This window comes from Gracilinanus agilis, chromosome 4 (assembly GCF_016433145.1).
Source record: "Gracilinanus agilis isolate LMUSP501 chromosome 4, AgileGrace, whole genome shotgun sequence".
Classification (NCBI taxonomy): Eukaryota; Metazoa; Chordata; class Mammalia; order Didelphimorphia; family Didelphidae; genus Gracilinanus; species Gracilinanus agilis.
In genome coordinates, this window is record NC_058133.1 from 483,350,707 (window position 1) to 483,357,401 (window position 6,695).

Below are 6,695 nucleotides of genomic sequence, written 5' to 3' on the forward strand. Positions count from 1 at the left end.
AGAGGGATATAAGAAGAAATGGAGGGGACAGCTGGGTGCCTCAGTGGACTGAGATCCAGGCCTAGAGATAGGAGATCCTAAATCTGGCCTCGGATATGTCCTAGCTGTGTGACCCTGGGCAAGTCACTTAACCCTCATTACCAAGCCCTTACCACTCTTCTGCCTTGGAACCAGGACACAGTATTGATTCTAAGAGGGACGTGAGGGTTTTTTTTTTGTTTGTTTGTTTGTTTGTTTTTTTGTTTTAATGATGGTTGCAAAATTACAACAAAAAAGCTCGCCCTCAAAAAAAGAGAATGGGCAAAGTCATCTCCCAACAGTCCTTTGCAGAGGTCTGAAGTCCTCAGCTGTGGAACACTGCATATAGGGTTATATTTTTTCAATGTTAAGAGATTTTTTTTTCTCTTCCTAATTTTTCAGTCTAAAAAAAATCTTTGTCATATGGGATGTCTCTCCGGGAGGGAAGGGAATACAGGGGGAAATCTAGGAAATGTAAAAATAAAAGAAATGAATAAAAATCTCTTTTAAAAAGATTTGACTTTGACTTTCCCTGAGGGAGCCTATAAAGTGAGATAATCGCTTTAAAAGCCTACTTTCTGTTCCCTCAATAGGAAGACAAGAGGCAGCTCCTGTAAACTCCTGCAGGGAAGGACGCTGGGGAAGATTCATGCGGCTGTTTCTTCCTTCTCTTGAAAATCCAACATACTTTTTACATGGATGTCCAGGAAATAGGGCGAAAGGGGGTAAGGAACGGATTCCAGAGCGGACACTTTGAGCCCTCGCGCTCCCGGCTCCTGTCCAGCCTGCAGGCTTTTCTCCTTACAGCCAGGTGGACTGACCCCGGTTTATGGATTGGAGCCGCGACGGCGAGCTAATTCTCCAGGCCCGGCTTGTGCCAAAGGCTGGGGACTGTCACTGCTTTAATGAGTGCCACCATTACGCTGGCAGCTCCCTTCTTCACCTTGGGTAACCTCAGAGAGCAGCAGCCCTTCTCGGCTTCCTCTGGGACATGCTCAGAAATAACCCCGGCGGCGGAGGAAGGGAGACGGGCTGAGGCGGCTAACTCCGACGTCCCAACACCTCGAAGACCCCACGGCGGGGCCGCAGATGAATGGAAAGGCTGGAGCTCGTCCATTACCCAGACGCCCCCGGCCGCTTCTTCCCCGCCCCCTCCCCAGGAAGGTCCCCCCAGCCCCAGCGGCTCCCGGCTTAGCCAAACACAGCTGTATCCGCCGCCTGCCAGCTGCCGAACACTGCTGAGAGATACTCGGCTCATCTCCTATCCCGGCTAAAAATAAGTCCCAGGCTCTCCCCGGGCCCTCGCAGGCAGTGTGTTCATTCTGTCACGGAGTTTTCCAGGAACGATGCAAAACAGTATTCTGGAACTACTTACATAAAGTCGGCCTGAGGGAATTCTAGCCTTTCCCTCCTGATGATGGTCACTGGGAAAAAGGATGGGAAAAGGCTGACTTAGCAGTGCCTGCTATGATAGGTCAGGCATGGTGGGGAAACAGAGAAATGAAAACCACGTGGATCCTGCCCTCCGGGGAGGGCAATAGAAAGAGAGCTGGATCTGGATTCAAATCCTGACTCTGCCCCATGACCCATGTCGCCTTGGGCAAACCATTTAATTTTCTATGCCTCGGGGTCCTCATTTGCAATAGGAGGGAGTTGAACTAGATCTGAAGTTCTTTGTCTAAGAACAATTTTAAGGGGCAGCTGGGTTGCTCAGTGGATTGAGAGGCAGGCCTAGACATAGGAGGTCCTAGGTTCAAATCTGGCCTCAGACACTTCCCAGCTGTGTGACCCTGGGCAAGTCACTTGACCCCCATTGCCCACCCTTACCACTCTTCCACCTGAGAGCCAATACACAGAAGTTAAGGGTTAAAAAATAAATAAATAAATAAAAACAATTTTAAGACTGTATCTTAATATAATTGGTTTCCTTTCTGTTTTATTTTTTTCATTGAAAAGAATTTATTCTGAGAAGAGATTCATAGGTTTCATCAAACTGCCAAAGGGATCTATGACAAACCAAAAAAAAAAAAAAAAGGGTTAAGAACTCCTGGGTTAAATCTGTACAAAACTATTTATTGCAGCTCTCTTTGTCATAGCAAAGCATTAAAAACTGAGAGGATGCCCTCAAATGGGGAGGGGGTGAACATATGTCAGGGGGTGGCATATCACTGTGATGGAATACTACTGCACTGTAAGAAGTGAGGAAGGGACAGTTTCAGAAAAACCGGGGATGATTTATCTGAACTGATTCAGAGTCAAGTGAGCAGAACCAAGAGAGCACTGTGCATAGTAACCCAGCAATATTATAAAATTAATCACCTGTGAAAGACTTAGCTATTGTGATCAATACAATGATACACAATACCAAGAGGACTCATGATGAGAAATGTTATCCACAGAACTAATGGTCTCCCAGAGTAGACTGAAGCATATTTTTTATTTTTCCTGCTTTTTTTCTGCAAAATGCTAATGTGGAAATCTGTTTTGCATGACTTTCTATGTATAATGGGGATCATATTTCTTCCCTTTTCAAAGGGTGGGAGAAGGGGCAGAAGAAGGGACAGAATCTGAAACTGAAAGGGAAAATATTGTTTCTTAAAAGAAAAAAATGGAAGAAATAAGCAGAGGCAAAGAGAAAATGAAATGATGGATTCTTTAAAAAATAAAATAAGCGGGGTAGCTGGGTGGCTCAGTAGACTGAGAGCCAGGCCTAGAGAGGGGAGGTCTGAAGGTTAAATCTGGTCTCAGATACTTCCTAGCTGTGTGACCCTGGGCAAGTCATGTAACACCCTTATCATTCTTCTGCCTTAGAACCAATATTGGTAAAGGTTTTTCAAAAAATAAATAAATAAAATAAAATAAGAACTCCTGGGCTAGAAGATCTCCAAGTTTCCTTTTTTATTTTTATTTTTTAGGCTCTTTATGATTCTGTATCTACAAGGAAATAGTGAGAAGCAAGGTGGAACAAGTTAGTTGGAATTAGAGCACAGGAAGCCTTAAATGCCAGGTCAAGGAATTGAGACTTAATTTGGCAGGCAATGGTGAGTTATTAATTAATGATATCATAAGATCTGAGCTTTAAGAACATCAGACTCTTCAAGGTCTAGTAGAATGGATTAAAGAGGATTCAGAGCAGAGATAACTCATTAGGAAGCTATTTCCTGTACTTTAGGCAAGAGGTAATGGAAGGCCCCAAATGGGGTGGCAGCGATAGGGATGGAATGGGACAAATGCCTGAGATATGGTGATAACATTCACTGAACCTGGCAACCAATCTCATGTTGAAGTCAAAGGAGAGAGAGTCAGTAAAGGTGACTGAGGTTTTGAGCTTGGGTGACAGACAGTGTTATTAAGAGAAAAGAGGAGCTGAAAAGCTGCTTTTGAAGGGAAGGTGGGTAGAGCATAGGGCAAAGCCCTTCCTGCTTTATCCCATACTCCTCCTACTTTATCAACTCATATTTTCTCCTGTTGTCAGATCTTAGGTGTGTCTCAAAGATGACTTTCTTTTTTCATTACCATTTGGTGTCTAAGTAATTGCTATCCATATTCCTCTCCTTTAAAAACATTTTAGGGCTTTAGAAAAATCCCAACAATTTCTGCTCTAAGAAGTTTCCCTCATCATCTCAAATCCAGTCACTCAACATCTATTAACAAATGTCCATCCAGTGCCTACGGAGTGTGGAACAACATGGCAGGAGCTAGAGGTGGTAAGAAATGGTACCCTTATGAAATTTCCAGCCTACTGTGAATCTCTTGAATCAGCACAAGCTTTGGGAGTGTTAAGCACCAAGTCATTTCCCAGGGGTGTTTCCCTGGACTTTGGTCTACTTCCCTTTTTGTTATTTCCTCTTGGATTTTTTAAAATTGCTAAATAGAAACACTTGCCAATTTTAATAGTTTGTTTTGCTCCACTGGCTTCTTTACTGATTCTCTGAGATTTTTCTAACTAAACCATCTAGTCACTGGCCAATGAGAATGGTTTTTGTTTTCTCTGTGTGCATCTTTAATTTCTGTCTCTTATTGCTATTTGCCAGCATTTCAGCTTGGGCTGGAGATTTGTTGCAGATTCACTAGGTCTTGCCTCTTTCTCGGGAAGAGTCCCTCTGCTGCAGGGGACCAGCCCATATAGACTGAGAAATCTGTCCTTCTCCTTGAAGTTGGGAGGTGCCAGCAAGCAAAGCAGGTCTGTTGGGATGAAGCCACTATTTTGAAAATACAGATTCTCTCTTTAATAATGATGGGATGACAACAATTCTCAGAAGTACAAAGAGGGGTAAGAGAAGGAAATTAGAAGCTCATAAACTTAAGAAGAGAGAATTATTACTACAACGGGACGAATCCTTTTCTGGACTGCCTTCCACGAGAAGAGGGAGCTAGGAGAGGGTACAGAATTTCAGTTCCAGGTCAGGCCAACCCAGAGGATCAGGTGGTTCTGATCTTGGCCCCCTCTTAGCGGTGGGTCTTCATCAATATTAGGCTGGGGATTAGGCGGGTCTCATCCACCTGTAGAAAGAAATTTAATACTGTGATCAGAGAGAATCAAAGGGTGAGAAACAATGGGGCTCCTGGAAGCTTTTGAATCTCTGCTCTGACATGTAGGACTTCCAGGACCAAGGAGAGACATCTTGTACACTCTCATTCTCTGGTACAGCAGTTCTGGGTAGGAGAAAATTTCCTGCTTAGATTGTATCTTGAGGGCAACAGTTCTGTCTACTTTGTAACATGTACTCCGATTGCTTAATATGATCGCAAGTCAAATCATCACTCTGTGATGTCACTGGTCCTCTCCAAAATAAAGGACAAGCAATACTCTAACAGTGATGGGCAAACTTTTTAAAGAGGGACGAAAGGAAAGGAAATGCTCATCTGTCAATCTGTTTCTAAGGCAACTCTTTTGAAGTTTCATTGTATTGTATCCTACTCACTGTATTCGTCAGATTAGGAATAATGTTGTGTGGCTGGATAGAACATTTAAGGTGGCCACATCTGGCCCACGGGCCAGAGTTTGCCCATCACTGCTCTAAGACAAACTACAGATGCTCAAGGGATTTTTTTTAACACTGTCTTTATTTTTTTAATTTCCCCCCATAATTATGTGATGCTTGTTGTCTCCTTCCCCTCTCAAGGGATACTTTTACACACACACACACACACACACACACACACACACACACACACACACACCCCTACCTTCCTCCCCTCCCACTACTCCAATCTTGGATCCCCAGGCTGTATTTACTCACATTATTTTCGGCTGGGCTGTTGCTCCTCCAGGATCTTGGAACATCATAAATAGCAAAGGCCTCATCTGATGGAGCAGAAGTTATCTTTCTTTGTGACTTTGTGACTAAGCCCAGACCCTCTCCAAGTCAACAAACATTTATTAAGCACCTACCATATACAAGCCCCTCGACTAGGTGCTAGAGAAAAATGTGGCAACATTTATGAAGAGTTTTATGTACATTATCGCATTTGATCTTTGCAGCTCTCCAAGGTATTATGCCCAAGTTTAAGATAAAGAAACTGAAGCTCCGAGAAAAGAAATGACACAGTCCCATAGACAGTGTTTAAGGGACAGGATCCGAACCTAGATTTGAAGCCCAAGAAGGGCTCTACATGCTGCCTCCACAACTTGCAAAGGGAAAAGGATTGGAAGGGAGTAGAGGGTTTATGGCACTCATCAGAGTCTCTCCTTGGCTATTCTGCCTAAACTCTGTAATTGCTCTATTTGGCATTTATCTCGCCAGGGAAATAAGTTGTCCTGGGGACTAGGTAGGGAAATAGAATTTATGTATAGTTGTTGACACTGAGAAGTTGAATGGAGTGGTAGTCAAGAACTTAAGAGATGGGAATTTTGGATAAACGTTTTAAGCAGGTGCTTTGGGTTGAGGAATAACCTATCCGTGAGGGTTTTTTTTTTTTTAAAACAAATAAACCAAAGTTGACAATCTCAATCTTCACGGAGAGTAGAGGAAATAGTACAGAGACTTATATTGAATGTGCATCTTAGTATTTTTTTTAAACTCTTACCTGCCTTCCACATTAAAACTATGTATTGGTTCCAAGGCAGAAGAGTGGCAAGGGTTAGGCAACGGGGGTTAAGTGACTTGCCCAGGGTCACACAGCTAGGAAGTATCCGAGGTCAGATTTGAACCCAGGACCTCCTGTCTCTAGGCCTAGATGCAGCTACTGGTCAACCTGATAAGAACAACAGAGAAGTCTATTGCCTTCCTGGGTTACCTATCCAAGACACTGCAGTTAAGCCTCCCAAGATTTTTCAGAATCAATGAAAACTGTGCACTTCTAATGACTCTTGTATCCAAGGAAAACAAATGATGCTGGCAGAAGGAACCTAAAAAGCATTGCAAATGATTATGGAGTCTTGGGCAAGAAAGTGAAGAACACAGAAGCACAGGTTGTGTTTTTCTCACTCTCTATCAATCATTAAGTATTTAAGTATTTACTTTGTGCCGGGCACAGTCATCCACTGAAGTAAGAAACAGAGAAGAGAAAAAAATTAATTTGGTAAGTGAACAACTAGCTAAGAAACTGGTATCTGAAAGTGATATTTGAATGTTTAGATCCCAGTTTAAAATACTGAGATGGCAGATTCCTGGCCAGGGATGAAGTACGTCTAATAATGACAGTTTAAATTATTTTCCAGGTATCTTGCAAAT